Source organism: Cottoperca gobio, chromosome 15 (genome assembly GCF_900634415.1).
Source record: "Cottoperca gobio chromosome 15, fCotGob3.1, whole genome shotgun sequence".
Taxonomy (NCBI): Eukaryota; Metazoa; Chordata; class Actinopteri; order Perciformes; family Bovichtidae; genus Cottoperca; species Cottoperca gobio.
In genome coordinates, this window is record NC_041369.1 from 19883428 (window position 1) to 19902315 (window position 18888).

An 18888-nucleotide genomic window follows, 5' to 3' on the forward strand; every position below is an offset into this window, starting at 1 on the left:
AAGTCTTAAACTTGTCAATGATTGAATGAAACGGCACGGTGGAGAGTGCTGGTAAGGACATTATCAATGCCAGACATAGCACAGAAAAACCTACTTTGTGTCCAAATAAGATTAAAAAGATGTGTTGTTATTAACTTATGGATGATTGAAGATGAGACGTTCAAGGGCTTTGAAAAAAACCAGCAGTTTAAAAATATCAGTTGATCTCATTTAACCTTTTGAGACTTTTGTAACAAAATACTAAATGTAACGAGATAAGTTTACTTTTCTAGAAATGTGTGTTTCCATCTTTATAACAATAGCGGTTCACTCCATGGAAATATTTATTTGCTTGGTACTTTATTTTTAGGATAAATGACTAAATGGATTTATGTTTGTTTTGCAGGACGAAGGCAGAGGATTGAGAAACGTCTCACTGCAGGACTATCAGGCTGGTTTCCACCACACTCACACATCCTGACAGCAGATAGGGGAAACAAAGCTCAACCGGTAAGAGATTCTGTGTTTGTGAACCAGTGCACTGGCAGTCTGATGAGAGATGATATCAAATCATGTTGGTGGATAGTTAATGTGGAGTTATGTGTTAACATGTGGTAGTAAAGGTCCGGCCGACCGGCAGCAGAAATGTACTCAATCAACAGTGTTTGTACCTATTGATTCATTTTATTTCCCCACCCGTAGATGCGGTGAATATGTTTGAAACACGTACACAGTGGGATATTTGTATGATTTAAACAGCTGTATATGCACGTTATGCTTGTGGAGTCTCCATTCTGAGTGACAGACGACAAAAACGCACCTTGATGCTTTCAATGGGGAAACTACTCAATCTACATGGAGCACACATAGCACCTTAACATTTAATAATATGGAAATGCCCTACATGTTTTGAGAAGCCTGTTAAATGCACTTTGCAAAAGATGTACTCGTATAAACTGGCGGTGCATCATGGAGGGGTTTCACTGTAACTGCTTTCAAACAGGCAAACGCACCATTTAAATTGCAGGCGTCTCAAAACGCCTAACATTTCTAAATCTTACACCACATCCTCCCTCCTCTTCTCTCCTCCGTCATCTACCGTTAACGTTATAGCCATTCAGTCAGCGCTCTAATGCTGGCTGACTGACAGTGAGTGCAGCTGCAGCGGCTCAGATTAATTAGCTAAAGTGGAGTCCATCCATTCATCACAAAGTCCTAATGATCAATAATATAAGTGTCATGGCGTCAGACGGGTCAAAAATACAAGTGTCAACACCAGAAGCTCATACATGTGTGTGTGTGTGTGTGTGAGACTGTGTGAGACTGTGTGAGACTGTGTGTAAATGTGTGTTTGGTGCTTCATACTGAGAGAAACTGCTTGACAACAGAGGCGATGCCAAGAACTATAAAGCAGCTGATAACAGCAGCTGACGAAGCATTTAGAAAAACTACACGTGTGGAGTGACGCTGCGTTAAACACGTAAAACTGGGACTTTCATCAAGGGTACATAATATTTTACTTTACTATGAAGGTTGCTAGATGTACGGTCAACAATGTGGTTGCAGGACTTGCATGAAGCTCATTTCTCTTTATGTAACTGTGATTATTGCCTCAGCTGGAGTTCAGTGTTATCAGAGTACCCTGCAGTATCTGAAGCACTGGTCACAACATGTTTACACCTTCATCAGTTATTTCAGTGTGAGCAAGAAGCTTGTGCCTTCAACCGCAGCAGCTCTGTCGGTTTGTTGGAACACTTGGAAGGACGACATGTCAAACGTAAAAAGGATTGGTACATTTGGTCTAATTATAGTATCAACTGGCGTGTAAACAAATGGGCTTTATCTGTTTCATCAGCCCCGTTTTAGACGGTTATTTTATGATTACAGGTTTTAGAATTGTACAAAGATAATGGATATAAAAAGGGTAGAATCCTGCCGATAGTATTTTATGATCTGACTTTGTGTCGTTCTAAAGGGCCGTTAAAAATATCGTATTCTGTCATTTAATCGGGAGCAAATTATTGTTTGGCTTTTGTCTGCATTAAACAAATGAGAAAACATTAATTATAAGGTTGGTGAGCGTCAGACGTGCTGGTCAGCAGACTTTCCTTTGGACAGAGCCAGGCTCGCAGTTTGATTAGCTAACCGGTTACTTCTCCTTCTTACACACACGAGTGGTTTTGATCGTTTACACATCACCCAAAATGTCGTACTATACAAAATTAGTGTGATCAGCATGTTCGGCAGCATTGCTTAATCTTTCTGCAGACATTTTTACAGGGTGCAGTCTGGTGAGGGTTTATCTTACTTTTATGCATTATGTGAGTTCCACATGTTCCACATATTGAAATCATTATAGGAATCACTGGCGTAGATACGGGCTTCACCAAGATGCAGTATCCACCGCAGACACCAGTTCCCTGGGATTGGTCAATGCTGTGATTTTTATTCTTTAAAAATTTTGTCTTCAAATCTTCAAGCTTTTGTCTGACAGTGACAGGATTTATTTATTATAATTTTCAGTGTGAGTGTGTGAGCGCCCATGTGCATCTGTGTGTTAACAGAGAGGAAACTGAAAGTGTTTCCAGTCAACCTTCCTGTGCTCAGTAAGGACACGGCCACTAGGCCAACACACACACACACACACACACACACACACACACACACACATGCACACACACTGTATCAATTTCCCCCCTAAAAAGTGCCACTATTCATTGACTTGTTTTGACAGATGTGTGTGTGTGTGTGTGTGTGTGTGTGTGTGTGTGTGTGTGTGTGTGTGTGTGTGTGTGTGTGTGTGTGTCTGTGCGTGTGCGTGTGCGGACCCCACAATTGGGGGATACAAGTGCAGTACCAGTGAGGGGGGAACACAAGACTGTGTGTGTGTGTGTGGCAATGAACTGCTGCAATGGGCAATTCCTCTGCTGTTGCTGGAGTCCATGAAGTCTCCACCTTCTATGCCGTGTGTGTGTGTGTGTGTGTGTGGGTGTGTAGAAGATCACAATTTGTGGTAAATATCCTTGAAATTTTTCCAATGTGGTTTTGGCTCGGCCATTTTATCCCCCCACTCAGACAATGAGCTCATTCTGCAGTGAAATGTAAACAAAAGAGCAGATTACATGAGTAAAGCACTCGACTACAGTATTGTATTAAGATTTACTTTAAGAATGTGAACCATTAAAAAAAGTCATAAAATCTAAATCAGTTTCTCCCTCCAGGATGCTCTACCTTTGTTTGTCAGTAGACGTGTCGCAGGTAGTAGATTATTATTATTAGCATTATTGATTTGACTGCATTCAAAAACCAAAAATGTAACCTTAGGCAACATCAGATATGTAACGACAACATTACAGGAACAATACAAACACACACGTGAGGCTTTTTTCAAACCTTTGAACAGATTAAATGTTCCGTGTGGTTTCTCGGCGCTGTTGAAAGCGGCCTTTTCTTAGTTTGATCACAGCAGATAAGTCAGTTTTAAATGTTCATTTGTTTTTCCGGGTGTCATGTCTCGCATGTTTCACGTTGCATTCAAATACTCTTCTCTGAGCTCTGGAAATTAAACAAAGAATATGAAAGGTTTTTTAGCTAGTACGTAGATCATCCACAAATGTAACGTTCGGGATAGTGAGGAGGATGAGTCCCGCGCCTTCACCTCTGATCTCCAGCCAATACATGCAGCTGGTGTTAAGTACTCCTAAACCTGATGCAGGTTTATCAAAAGAGACAACAAGACAAAACGTCTTCTCATCCATTAAACCGGTTGATCTCCTTTCACCGATGATGAATAGACTGATTTATTAAGTGGAGAAATCCCGTGGCGTAACCCCTGATCTCCAACCCAACTGCAATTTGTATTCACTCTTACAAGCTCCGTGAGTGAGTGAGTGTCAGATAGGAGCTTCAGCGTAACATCATTTTCTTTTTGAAGTGATCTGATACAGCAGAAGAAGAAGCTTTTATATCCTCGTGTTGCATAAATGTCACATCTTTCAGATTTATCAAGCAGACGAATGAGGGATAAATGCAAGTTGTAATTCTTTTGTTATTAGAAACGGCTACAAAATCTCTCACTTGGTGAAAATTACCTACAGAAATTAGAAGTTGGTCTCATTTAAAATTCCATATTAACACGATAAACACGGCTGGAAAATATATAAATGTTCTAATATGTGCAAAAGCATTACTTTAAATATATATTTTTTACAATTTAATGGAAATGCATCAGCTGTCAGACAGTTAAATATATAAACCTTTAAAAAATATATACATACTTTTTATTCAAGGATCATCAAACTTTCATCTTGGTGAAGTTTATTAAACTTTACGTGTCAGACATGAATCATTACCAACATAGTTTCTGTCGCATGTTGTAAAACTTAAAGAATATTACTCTGACGGATCAGAACAATCTGTACTTTCTGATTATTTACTAATTTCTCTAATTAAATCCACCGTCTGAGATGAGAGGCTGCTGCTACAAGCTTTTAAATCATCCTGTCGTCTGCTTTTTCTTCCTCCTTCTCTAAATGTGCTGCACATTATTCAAAGCTTTCCCTGAGAGAGCAACATGCACGTCCACTTCATCAGGCGGGAAAGACGAAGCACAGAGTCTTCTATCACTTTGCTTCAGTAAATTATTCACCATCGTAATACGTCTTTGTCCTGAAGGGGGGACAAGGCTCCTGTTTAATCCCTTTTTACTTTACCGTCCTGTATAAAGTCACAGTTTACTTTGGAAGAGAAGATGATTTGTTGTAATTCAGAATTGAAAATGTGTTTCCTGTTGTGAGAATCTGCTGTTGGCAGTTTTATCCAACACTCGTACTGACGTTGACTCTTATGACAGCTTTGTGTTGAGTCTAAAACTAAGTGGTGCTCCACTTAAAAAGGGCAGCCGACTAATTCATCTCCTCCGCTCTTAACAGAATGATTAACAGCGTCACCGAAGCCGAGACGCTTCAAACCGTCTGGCGTGCGGCCGGTGTAATGGCTACGCAGTTAGGAAAAGGGCTGGGTTATAAATGGAAGACTGTAATTTATCTTTTGTGTTATCTTCTTACACGATCTTTAATCACAGCGTCCACCTTTTGGGACTTGAAGACATTCATCACCCGTAGAAGAGCCCGTCAGTCAGCAGAGAGATTCGTCTTAATGAACATTGTGTGTATTTGTATATAACATTATGTATTTACAGACGATAGCTCCGTCTACAAGGATTACATTTGTGTATTTATATTCTTCATCTTATCAAGTCATGTTTGAAATAAAATCATCACAGGAAGGCAAATCACTGCACCAGGAGTCAAGAAATGACAAATAATAAGCCTTTAAACACACAAAAATATATTTTATTAGACGGATATTTCAGCTACAGACTGCAATAGGAATGTTTATATATTTTATACCAAATAAAATATATATTTTTTGAACCAAAAGGCATTAACAGCACAAATTACAATTAAAAAATCATCTATATCAGGGGTGTCAAACTCATTTTAGTTCAGGGGCCACATGCAGCACAATCTGATCTCAAGTGGGCCGGACCATGTAACAGCACAGCATAATAACATATAAATAACAACAACTCATAATGTTTCCCTTACATTCTGTACATTCTTTTTACAAAACATTATGAACCTGAAATGTATCTACAAAGGCACAACACATTTAGTCACAGGTATCTGGAACAGTATTTTACTTTATGATCATTTTTACACTTTGCAAAATCATCCCGCGGGCCGGATTGGACCCTCTGGCGGGCCGGTTTTGGCCCCTTGGCCGCATGTTTGACACCCCTGATCTAAATGAAAAGCACCCACAACTAATATGCATTTAAAATGCTGCAGCCTTTGCAGGAGCTATATGCATTTAGTCACCAGCGCTTATACGTACGGTGTGTGATGTGACAGATTATTATAGAATAAACAACACGGGGGTATTAAATGTCTGCTATCAGCCTTTTGTCTGTTTCCCAGTGACAAACAAAGTTCTGGGAAAGGATTCCTGTTTTTTGTGTTGTCAAGCCAAAAGCTCGAGACGCTTTTTTTTTTCTACCAGCGAGACAAAACTTCAAAGGTTGTTGCTTTCATCGGTTTAGACTGGCAGGCGTCTCCATCCTGACTAAACAAAACGTGGTCAAATCAAAGTGACCTTAATTATTAGTCTTTAAAGCAAATCAGATGTTTTAAATTCTGTTTATTTAAAGTACACTTTCACAAATTTTAATTCTGTCTGTGGTAATGAGGCTGTGGGTGGCATTGTTGCTTCTTATACTTTTATACATCTGGATTATTATCTTATTTAATTGGCTCTAAAGCAGGTTTCCTGTGCATGAAGCCTCTGACACGGTGGCGTTTAAACTAAAATAGTGAGACTAAATGGTCACTGTCTCCTGATGCACCTCTGGCTCCAAAATATCTCTAAATTATTAATTTATTTTACATTTAAATTCATTTTAAATAAGAAGGAGTTTGTCAGCAGGATTATGGAAAAACTACTGATGCGATTTTCATGAAACTTGCTGGAAGGGTGCAGCATGGGCCAAGGAAGAAACCACTCAAATTAGGGGGGAATACATGCATTATGTTTCACTAATAGATGTCTTCCCTTCATCAGTTGTCATTGGCCAGATGCTAAAAAAGCACCTTAAAAATAGAATTAAATAACAACGTTTGTAGCCTAAAACATGTGCACAAGATATTACGCATAACAAAGCATTAGCAGACGATTGTGTTACTTTAAATTATGTTTCTTTTACTTTTGTGCCTTAACATAATTTATCTTCCTGTTAAACTTCTATCTGCTCCCAACATGTTGAAGGAAAGAGAAATACAATTCTGCTTTAATAAGAGCGGGAAGATCATCTCTGGATTGTGACTCAGTGTGTATTTTTAAGTCAACATCATAGCCCGACATTTCCTTGTGTTTTCGTCAGCGCTTCCGTGTGTGTGTGAGTGAGTGTGTGTGTGTGTGTGTGAGTGAGTGTGATCCAGAACCCGGACAGAAAGTCTGGAAGGAAAGCAGGAAGCTGCAAAGACGTTGAACATGGTTCACAGATGTTTATCAAATACAAGTGTTGTAGTAAAGAAATAACTTATTTGCATTTGCCAAGTTGCTTTTTGTCTAGACTTGTATTTACGTTTGTAAAGGCAGTAATTATGGAAGTGTGTTTTTACTATAATTAGAAAAAACCTAAGTGTCCTAAACCATGAGGACTTCACAAGAGACGCATGATGTGCAGACTGTTGCAACTGATGTATTAATACTTGTTTGTATCAGATCAGATTTCTAATGTTGGTAGGCCCGAGTTTAGTAAATCATGTAGAAGGCATTCAGGTGTATGTGCTACTGTACTAGTAACAGGATACTTCATACATTGTCACTAATCGGACATTTTAAGAAGGTTTTAAGGAAAGTTAATGACTTTTTCTTGTGTTTTTTATTTCTGAAGAAGCAGGAAGACTGAACAACAGCAGCATGATAATCATAAAAGGCTACTAAACAGCTGATCTACACTAGAATACCATCTCAGAGCTTCAATAATTTATAGAAACATCTGCTACGAGTTACCAGGAAACACGTGTAAAACCAATAACACTCCAGATTTTGATGCATCTGCTTGTTATAACATCAGTGATGCCAGTAGCCATTAGAGTAGTCATTGCTTAATATCCTGACATTAAATGTTATATAGACGACTATAAATTCTGAATATAATACCTGCGGACAATCTGAAGTCCAGGTTGTTCCTTCTGTTGAAATGAGTTTCCTTCTCGGTTTTTATTTGTGGCCAATAAAAGATGGTTTTGTGTTGGGGATTGTGTGTTGTTCCGACCTGTTGTGTTGCATTTGCTCACAGTACAATACACTTAATGACGCCCTAAACTACCTGAGCACCACCACCGTCACCTTCTGTGTTGATATTTCTATCGTTATTGTATACTGTACTTTGTGAGTCCTTTCCCTGCATCCTTAACAATGTGTGTCTCTGATTGTGTTTCAGTTGAGATGTTGCTGAGTCAGCCATGACATCATCATGAGATGTGTGAGCGGCGACCACAGGCAGCGACAGACGAGGAGCGCTCTGTGTCGTGGTTTGCAGCTGCTGGTTCTTGGCAAAATAAAAGTGCTGTGCTGTTGCCTCAGGGAAAAATGTTCTCAAATGTTGAAAGGAAGAACAAATTCAAGAGGTTTTGAAAAAGGGCAGTAAGTAAGTTTTTTATTTTTGTTGTTATTGTTGCATTGCTCCAAATGACCATAAAACACCTGCAGGAGGTTAATCGTGTCGTTAATTGTGCAGGTGCTGAGGTTTTTTAGCTTTCCCGACTCTTTCCGGCTTGTGGGCTGTTTTGGCTCCAAACTCTCCACACCCAGTGAAGTCATGCTGTTGAAATCCCAGCTTGTGGTGAACGCAGCAAGTAACACGAGTCACATGTTACTCAACCTCTGGAGTAACATCTTTCTCTTTAGAGGCGAGCTGAGAAAGCCAGTTATTAATATTTGAGTGATTTCCAGGCCTCCGTAGACTTTTGTATTTTGTCTCTTAGATTGATCTGCTGTACTTGTGTGTATAAATAATTAAACTATATTTTTACAACCATGATCTCTTCTATTATAGTCATTTTTAGACGCCTGTGTCATTTTTCTTGTAATTTGGGTTCCTGGCAGATTTATATTGTTAAATTAACTACACTTAAAATTTTTAACCTTAAAATGTAAGTTTTGGTCTGCCTAAAAAAAACATTATCATCATTAGTGAATATTGAAATTTAGGCAGGTACATTTTCTTATTTTGAAATTCAATATTTAACTTTAAATAACAGTCGTCCGAAGCATCGTGTGATGACAGAATGAACTTGTTCTGTGTGTTGTAGATGATGCACGTCGCCTGTATTTAATAAATAAATTAAATCCAGCGCTTGTTTTTGTATTTCAATATAAAAAAGGTAACTGTCATGAAATGACTCTCTAGTAAGAACAAGTGCATATTGTGAACATGATGAACTCGTTGGTGCTTGTTTGGTGCAAACTAGTTGAGGAAACGTTGATTCTCAGGATTTCCGAAAAGATTTAATTTAATTTTAACAGCTGATTTGGTTTCACAGCTGATCCATTAACTGCTGATCGTTAAAGTTTGAATGCTGAGTAACACTGCAATGTTTAAAACTATTAAAAGGTCACAATTTATAGGTTGAGTGAGTTTCAGACCCTCGGGGCTGGAAAACCACATTGTTAAAATAAAATGTGAAAACGTGCATCATCACTGAAACATGTACTCTTCGTAAACATTTCTGTTTGTCTGAGATTAACTGAATTTTCTATTTTATAAAAAGCCTCAAAGTGACGAACGCATCAGAAAGTGAGAGAGCGGTTTTGTGTTGAGGACGGAGATGTGTCTGCAGGCACTGTTGATGCTAACAGGGTGAGAGAACGGACATGAAACACCACATGTTGTCCTCACTGGGGACTGAGACCATGTTCCCACGACTGCAGATTTATAATAAACTCTCATATTTCTCTTGTTTTGTCCTCAAACTACTTGAAGCTTCACTTTCGAGCACTGAAACTGCTCTCCATGTGAAGGATTTACTGTTCTGTTCTCACTACTGATGGAGAAAAGAGTCAAAAGGATCTTAAACCTTCTTTTATGCAACTCCTGCATACATTTTATTTTATTTGTTTGCCATATGACCCTTGTGGGCTTCCGTACAGTTTCAAGAAAGGAGGGAAATTGGTCAGTTTATCATGAATTTCTGTCTCATCTACAAGTAAAAACATGCATATCTTATGATGCATGATGGGTACAATGGAGACATTTAACATTTATTTAGAGGAGTTGAAGAGACCCCTGTATAGAGAACAACCGGACCATCGGAAGTTGTGTTTAAGACTAATTTAGGAGCTTGTCTTGTCTGTGTGTTTTTAAGACATTGTGCTGTTATCACAAAATCATTCCAGCGGCAGAGAGAAGAGATCAAGAGCGAGATAAAATGCTGACTAGAAGAAAGGCGGATCATGTGTGTGTGTGTGTTGGTGTTTGAAATAGTGTGTGAACTACTGTAGGAAGAGAGAGACAAAGAGCGAACAGGAAAGAGTGCGTGTGAAAGAGAGCAAGACGGAGTGAGTCAGGGAGGGAGAGAAAGAGGAGGGGTGATATATTTGTCTGCCGATAGAGCTCAGAACGCTTCTCGTTTTGGGATTTCAGGCCTGTCGAGTCGAATTTAGCAGAAGTGAATCCCGACTGTAAGAAGACAATAAAACATCTCAACTCGAGGACGCCGTCTGTCGTTTGAAGGAGAACAACAAAACTACACTTCACGCTTCTGTACATTTAAAACACACACGCACACACACGCACGCACGACTGGTGAGAATATTTCAAAACTGAACTCTTAACCACAGGATGAGACCTTTTGATTTCAACAATGCTGCAAAATGATGACAGCAAGTGACCAACAACTACTTTGTGCAATCGGACTGCGTTTTACAATCCAACCGAGACTTGTAAATATAACGTGCAACAACACGTCTCATGATTAATTAGCACGTGTGGGCGTGCATATGCTTTAAATAGACACCAGATAAATGTACTTACTGTACATTTTGAATATGGACAGATACAATGGGAGTCAAGGTTGTGTTAGTGCGAAGATCAATACATTACGTTTCTTGTAAAAGGTCTACCAGTCTTTCATTAAATGTCAATAACTCCGTGTCTTCCAATTCTCAGGTAATATTCATAATTAAAACAACATTTATAAAATAACTTAAGCGGCTGTAAATCTTGTTTTTGCCGACCTGCATTTGTTTTGTTTTGTTCCTTCATGATGTGGAAGTGTAATTGTTGGTGTGTCACTTCTCACCACACCCAGCAGAGGTGCAACAGACGTTAAACGTTCAACCAGGGAGGGCGGTGAATTACTGCTTTTTAAATTGGTTTAAAAGGAAACAGTTGGACATTTTGTAAAATAGGTTTGATACCACTCTCGTGTCTGTGTGACACCGATGAAGATACAGCCAGAAGACGCTTAGCTTAGCATAAAGACTGAAAACAGGGGGACACGGCTGCTGGCTCTGTCCAAAGGTAACACAATCCCCCTCCCAGCTCACACTCCTGATCAGAATACACGCTACTTATAACTCCAGAACTTGCCTGAGAATTATAATGTTTTTAAGTGTTGTTGAGTATCAAAGTACTTCAGTGGTACTTGTCTGTACGTTCGTGGGTACATTGCAAAAAGGAACTGCTCATAGCTAATTCGGCTCTTTTAATGGTGCTTTACAGTTTTCCAAAGTGTATACAAGTATTGGCTAAAGTTGTAGCTCACAGCATAACTCGCTGACTCCATGGCTACATTGTACTTCCTCTTTACGGCTCTAAATGATGGCACCGTAGTCTGCTGTCAATTGGTGATAATAATTTTGAGACTGGGTAAATATATATATTTTCTTTCATTGAATCATTGTGTGATAAGTGTAGCATGATTAGCTTAGCTTAGTATCAAGGCAGGGGCAAAATATCTCCTTTTTAAAGTTTGACATTTTCCTCCAGGGTCAAACAGATTTACAGATTTCACCGTGGGGAGAGTGACGTTGGACGGGCAGGTAGTTTAAAATCACTCGCACTGAAAGTTCACGACCTTCTGACAAGGTTACATAAGGTCACATGTAAACAAGAGTCGATGAAAGTCTGTTTTCTCTGCTGAGGTGAGAGGACGACACATTGAACGTCTACACTTTTTATTTGTTTACTATATTGTTACTTTTTTATTTTATTCTTACATCATATGACATTTTTTATGACAAACTATACGATGACATTTGACATGTTTTGTGACATTTTTACGGCTTACTATACTATTTTTTGAGACATAACTTTATAGCTTTTTTGAGACATGTTATAACTTTTATGACTTTTTAATGACAAACTATACCATGACATATTTTTTGTAGTATGGATTTGGGCAAGTTCCCAGGGCAGCCTCAATTTGTCTACAAATTCAAAGTCATTGGTAAAATGTGCACTTAGATCCAGGTGCAGCACAAGCAGTTAGATATCTAGGCAGGCAGGTAATTGACCCAGGTAAGGCTACTGTAACACAATTCCCTGTTGACAGTGAGTCACTGGAGTGTTCCTGCTGCAGCCGTCAGACGATAAGAGGAGCGTAAACAGATAATCATCAAGATGTGCTTCACGTGTATTCTGTATTCTGGCACCTGGACTTCTCAGAATGTGTGCAAATGCAAATTTCTCCAAAGTTCTGACACACACACACACACACACACACACACACACACACACACACACACACACACACACACACACACACACACACACACACACACACACACACACACACACACACACACACAATTTGAAAGACTTTATGTTCACTTGCACTTGCTGGAGATCCATGAAATGGGCACGTCTTTGTAAACAATGTGTCTTCAGTGCGACCTCATGCTTTACCAGTCCCCCCCCCCCTGTCCCCAGAACTTTTTAACAGACAGGTAAACATTTAACTCAATTATTATTATTTGTAAATTGTATTTCTCCACATGACAGACTACAGTAAAGTGTGTGTGTGTGTGTTTTTATCTGTGGGCGAGCTGACTAATTGTGATGTAACCGCGCCAAGGTGCCGTACAAAGTCTCGTCTTGTTTGTTAGATTACAAATGCTGAACCAGACTGGGGTTCATCACAAAGAGTGTTACATAAACACAGAAAACAAATAGCCGGTTGGATCATTTTTAACACTGTGATGACAGCCAACTGGAGGTTAAACACGCACACAGGATCACAAAAGACGGCTGATGGTTAGAAATACTGCACAGTAAATGAAGACTCCAGTGTTTGATTCCTCATGAGTCCGAGATTCTCATGCGTAATTATTACAATTATCTTTTAATTAAAAAAAGTTAGTCTTTTCTTTAGGTTTAGATTAGTTTGCACTCATGTTTCACCGGACAATACAAACGACTGTACATGGGGGCTGTGTGTGTGTGTGTGTGTGTGTGTGTGTGTGTGTGTGTGTGTGTGTGTGTGTGTGTGTGTGTGTGTGTGTGTGTGTGTGTGTGATAAGTCAATGCAATATGCCTCCGGCCTCTGTGCAGCACTGACTGAGAATACGCCCAGACATGTCTAAGAGCAACCTTGCCACACATGCACACACACACACACGCACATTTAAATCTACATGCTGCAGAGATACACACTTCCACAGAACGTGCCACACAAGCACACAGTCATGCACTGTGGTTAAAGCCAGCTGCTCAGCTGGTTTACAGCCCAGATAAGACAGACAGTCCCGGGCTAGGCCTCACTGACACCATGGACTCACTGTTCTGGTAAAATGAACAACAACCAATGACCTAGATGACATCTAGCAAGGCAGAATTCAGTTAATTGCACGTAAGAGCGTCTCTTCAAAGATAACGTTAAAGCGATGGTGGCAGAACTCTCACAGGTGGATATCTCAAAAACCTTAGAAAATAAACCCCAAACATATGAGAACACATGTTTGGTCATTTGGGTGAATCCACACTTTAAATGGACTGTTTTTGCTCCCTACATCCTGTTCTACGTTGGTATAAGTTACAGCTCATAGCTCAATATTACAGACCGCTCTTAGTATGGTCAAAGTTCAGAGCTACCAGAAACACATGTCACTTCAGAGCGATCATGTAAAAGGGAAGTGCCAGGAAAAGAAAACGAGAATAGGGTTGAAAGTGGAACAAATTTGTATTTCCATTTACTTTCCTCCTGTAGCTCTCATCTAGACTGATCATGAGAAAGCAGAGATCTGACCAGCGCCTTGCTCAAGGACACATCAACAGAAGACTCATTGTGTGAATTTGTATTTATGCATTCACAGATTAAATCTAGAGAAACACTGCGGCCTCTGTGGCAGAAACCTGCATTTACAATGAAATAAAGTTGTGACTGCCAAAATAAATGGGTCATGTGTATCAGTGTCTGCTCAGTGAAGTCAGTTCACCTCTCTGTAAACAGTTAAAATACATTTCCCTTCCATCTTTGGTGTGAGGGACTTGCGGTTTTCACAGCTTGACGTCTGTTAGCTGAGGGAGGGAACGACGGATCTGGGAACACTTGCTACAATGAAGACGAACGGGACGAGAAAATCAATATCAACCTGCCAGATACAATAAATAACGTTTCCTAGTATGTTGCATGTAAAACATAAATTCTAAAAGACCTCACTACTTCTACTACTAAAGTTGTGACTTGAGAAATCGTCCAATATGAATATAGTTTGGCCTGCTTGTGTTTCTTACCCCATTAAAAGTATTTTTAGTTAAAACTAAGAAAGAAAACCAGAATCATCCTTTAAAAGTGAATTACTGATCCTCTTCAGGGTCTCTGGCATGTTGTTAAAGTCCTTCGTCTGGTAGCTTAGTCCTGGTGGGCTCATCAAACCTCATTTCTGAAGGACGTTCCTTCTCTTCTGACACTAGTGGTCGAGTGCATGACACAAAGAGGAAGAGTTAAGCAGTAGGAGTAACCGCTGGCACTGCACATGACCTCTTGACATGAAGGAAAACTGCTTATGACCACAGCAGGGGTTTGCAAATCCAGAATTCCTAACAGTTTTTCTTTCAAATAAAGGCTCGTTATCTGCCGAAGAGGCTGTCCGAGTTGAACGAGGCACTCAGTTGCAGAGTGTAATTTACTCAGAGTGAAATAAATTGTAATGCGTTTGATACTTATGGAGAATTAATTTTCCATTCGTGACCACTGAAATTGAGAGTTGTGCGTAAAACCCATTTGTTATACTACTTCAATGGAAAGTGAGTCGAATCCTGCCCTGACGTGCGTGTGTGTGAAACCACACACACGCACAAATATGGCACAATGTGCTATTTTGAAAGTAGCTCAGCAGATAAGATTTGCATCGCTGGTGTGGGGCATATAGTGTAAATGTCAAATCTATTTGTTACTGTATGTTGTTGTTTTACACAAAGTTACTTGTTATAGTGTAATAACGCAAGGAGACGTTTTTATCAAAACCTATATACAAATAATGGTGCTTAGTTAAATATATATTGTTTCAAAAGAGGTAAATTATTTCCTTAAACACACACACACACACACACACACGTTCAGACAAACATCTGGAGGACATGTTGAAATGTGAAACTGCAGAGTCATACTCAAACCAACATTGTCGCTATGATATCATCAGGAAGTGTAGCAATTTTAGTTTTGTATTAGTATGCGACACGGCTTCCTGCGCATTAACACTGAGTGTTAGTGCGTCCTCATTATTTAGGATTTAGCAGTCAGTTTGGGGCATTTGCAGAATAATAATACTGCTTAGACAAGAAAAACATTCCTGTGGGGAAATTAAATGGAAAAATGAGCAAACAACTACAAGAATAAGCTATAAAATAGCAGAAACATTACAGCAATGAAAGCAGTAACATGACACAGAAAGATGAATGTTATGAAAACAGATGCTCATGACAATTTCAAGTAAATGTTTTGCATATTATGGAGGAGATTCACTAATGTGCATGGATTTAGAGTCATATTTATTAGTTAAAGTGGCAGTGGACAATAATGGCACCATCTGCGTTTAGATTGCTTCCCTGTAAGCCTCACTGTCACGATGCAATTCTGTCTGCCTCCAGGTCGCAATTACCTTTCATAATAAAACCGCAAGTATTTCAACAAAGTCCTTACAGTAGCTATCCCCAGCAGAAATGGTGGATTGTGGAACAACCAGAATGTTGGAAACTACCCGGCATAAGTGCTTCGTTGCCTGAGAAGGCAAAGAGGGAGCGTGAAGGTGAAGTAACGACAGCTTACTTGTTTACTTATTAATACTACAGGGTGTCTTTTTAGTCCTTTATCTTTTTTTTCCTCCAAAACTTGCAATATTCATACTAAAAACATACAATTCTGTATATATTTCCACACAACCAATTATCTGATTGACCTTCAGACTGACACCAGATCTACAAATTCTGCTTATCATATTTTTCCCATAACCAACTTAAAGGAGTGTCTTTCGCCTCCCTCTCTCGCTCTATCTAAACACATCCACTAAATCTCTGCTGTGTTTATATATCTGCCCAAGAATAGCACAGCCAATCACAAGAGACCACAGTTACAGGTATCACCCAATCAGCTGTCGCATTAACCTCAGGAAGATGGGTCACATTAACTAAATAGAGGCAGAGATCTGATTGGTGGGAAGAGATCTGAGTCACCAGGCAACAGTTCCTCATTGGTGGAAATGTCAACCAATGACAAGTGAGAACCAGTTTTAGGAGGGGGATGAATGAATGATTGACTTACACTTTAAACAGAGGAGAACATTTTTGACTTTGGCTAATATTACCTCATATTCAAGAGTGGATTGACAATTTATAAAGCAGGTTGGTACATATACAGGCATGAAAAGGGTTTATGTTATCACACAGCGACACATATTGCAAACAAAGAGTTTAGAGTTGCTGATAAACTCCCGGTATAAAACCTTTGTATTTAAACGTTTTGGGAATATAGCCAAGATTGAGTCCTTGTTCTCAGGCTCTTATTCACATTTGTCTGTCGTATCCGGGTAATAACCCAGATGAGATTTGAGTACTTATGAACTACGAGCGAGACAAAAGTTTCATCTTTTTTAATTAAAACAACTAATGGACAGAGGGGACAGACCATGGATGTTTAAAGAAGACCTGGATTACTCTACCTTTAATGATCTATAAAGCTGTTATCAATTATTATTCATCCATTAATGAAGCCATTAGTCACAAAGTGTGAAAAAATTATCTCAACTCTTGGTTCACAGCTTTGATGAGGTTTCGACCACATCTCACCGCATTCATTAACCAGTAGGCTAAACATACCTTGAGTTGAGATTATTTTGTCACATGTACTGACCCCATCGTCCAAGCAGGTCTCCCACGCCTATCAACCAACAGTCATGCCTTTTAATTAAATCTGTATCTAGATGATTAAGCAACCAAGCATCACCGCAGAGCTTCACATCTATGCAGTCAAACCACATTTGGGACTGAAATGTCGGGCACAAACTCAACCTGTAGCGACTCATCTTCACCTCTTTCTTCCACTTTCCTTGCCCAGATTTCACCCACTTTACAGTAAACCCACAACCTGCCCATCACAACCCCACCTCTTCAACCCCCAGGCTCCCTCTGTCCCAGAAACATCATGTCCATTTGGAAGACACCTGGTGAACAGCTGATCATTTCCTGTATGTGGTTATTGTAGTGGAAATAGGTTTAGGTTCATTCTCATCCTACACCCTCTTAGATAAGATAAGACTTTATTGATCTCTGACGGTACAACTTCTGTAACGAAGGGCAGAGTGACCAGGGATCCGTTTGGAAAAATGCCTCATTGTTTGTTTTAAACTGTGTGAACAAGACTCTGCTGTATTTATTCTGCGTCTGTGGTTTCCGGACAATACAGCCTGAAAGTGAGATCAGTGTGCTCACTCCAGTGTGAGTGGAAAACAGGCCGTCACTGGGGCGAGTTTAATCTGAATATTTCATACAAATAGACAAATCCTGATAGACTTGTTGGGACACTAACCAATGTCCAAGACAAAGCAGAGTGCAGGAATCCTTGTCCTGAGAACAGAAAGCTGACTTTGCTTTGCAAACCTGCTCCTAATTACGCTGGAACATTTTCAATGAACATTTGTTTTGCATTACCTCTGCTTGTACAAACTGAAGCAAAGGGAAAAGACACCTTTTGAAATCCGTGAGTGAAAGCAGATTTAGTTTGGAGGTTTGGACGTCTGGTTCACACTCCCTCATCGACCCTTCTCTCTCTCTCTCTCCAGAGGAGGAAGACACGACATACAGCATCTTAAAAAAGGAAGCGTGAAATATGCTTTGTTTGCTTGGTGATCACGTTGGTTATGTGCGGGACGCTTTCTTGATCTGGTAACAGCTCAAAGCCAAGAAATAGTCCAGCACATTCCTTGTAACACCGGATCTTTTTACCACTTTGGTTGAAACACACAAGATACAAATGTTAATAGTGATCTTAAGGTGTTTTGGTTGGTTGATGTTGTTGCTTTAGCCAAAACCTGTTTCCCCTGTTTCCACTCTTTGGGCTAAGCTAAGCTAACAGGCTGCTGCCTTTACTCACAGATCATTAGAAACACAATGTGTACTTTTTTAAATGTGTAACTTTTGCTTAAAGTTTTAAAAATTGTTCAACATTTCTGTTTAATATGGAGCTAAGAGAAGAAGAAATGGGTGAATACAGTGGCATTATCCACGGTGGCTGAGCAGGCAAAGGACAGAGCATTGCTTGCAGAGAAATTTCAAGGAAGTTAAGACAATAAAACGCACACACACGCACGCATGCACACACACGCAGTACAACATGAAACCAGACCCAATGAACTCCCAACTAAAGGGGACCTTATCAGAAAGTAATAAACTATATATTCTGTACAATGCTGATAATGTTCAAGCAAAATCACATTTAGGGCTTTATCTTAACTTTAATAGTTTTTCTAACCCTATACTTACGTCTACCAAAATGTTAATAAGAAGACACATTTTGATGTGCTTGTTCAACATCTTTGAAACAAAGCTGCAGTCTTATCAGCGAACATGAGGCTGAATGTGTGTCTTTGTAGACGCATGGTTCTCTACACACAGTGGAAGTATGAAAGTGAGGAATCAGACAATTCCCCATCCTGTTATTCCTGCTTTCTGACTCGGAGATGATTTATGCCTTTGTCAGTTCGCTGGTATTTCATGCTGGACATTGAAGACTCTTATTTATATATTAAATGTAATATATAAATAAGAGTCTTCAATGTCCAGCATGAAACATTCACATTCTGGAAGCTTGAAAAGTGAAACTAAACAAAGTGAAACTAAACAAAGTG

The 18888-nt window shown here is 39.5% G+C and overlaps 1 long non-coding RNA gene across 3 annotated transcripts in view; it reads left to right on the plus strand.

The window, feature by feature from the left end:
* Positions 1-8587, plus strand: part of LOC115020392 (uncharacterized) — a 51714-nt gene extending 43127 nt beyond the window's left edge. Inside the window, exons 3-5 of one of the 3 annotated variants that reach the window (XR_003833567.1) lie at positions 386-489; positions 7988-8194; positions 8285-8587. This is a non-coding gene — a long non-coding RNA (uncharacterized LOC115020392). Of the gene's footprint in view, positions 1-385; positions 490-7987 lie in introns of all 3 variants that reach the window. The other 2 variants (XR_003833568.1, XR_003833566.1) reach the window with 2 other exon arrangements.
* The last annotated feature ends 10301 nt before the right edge of the window (positions 8588-18888 follow it).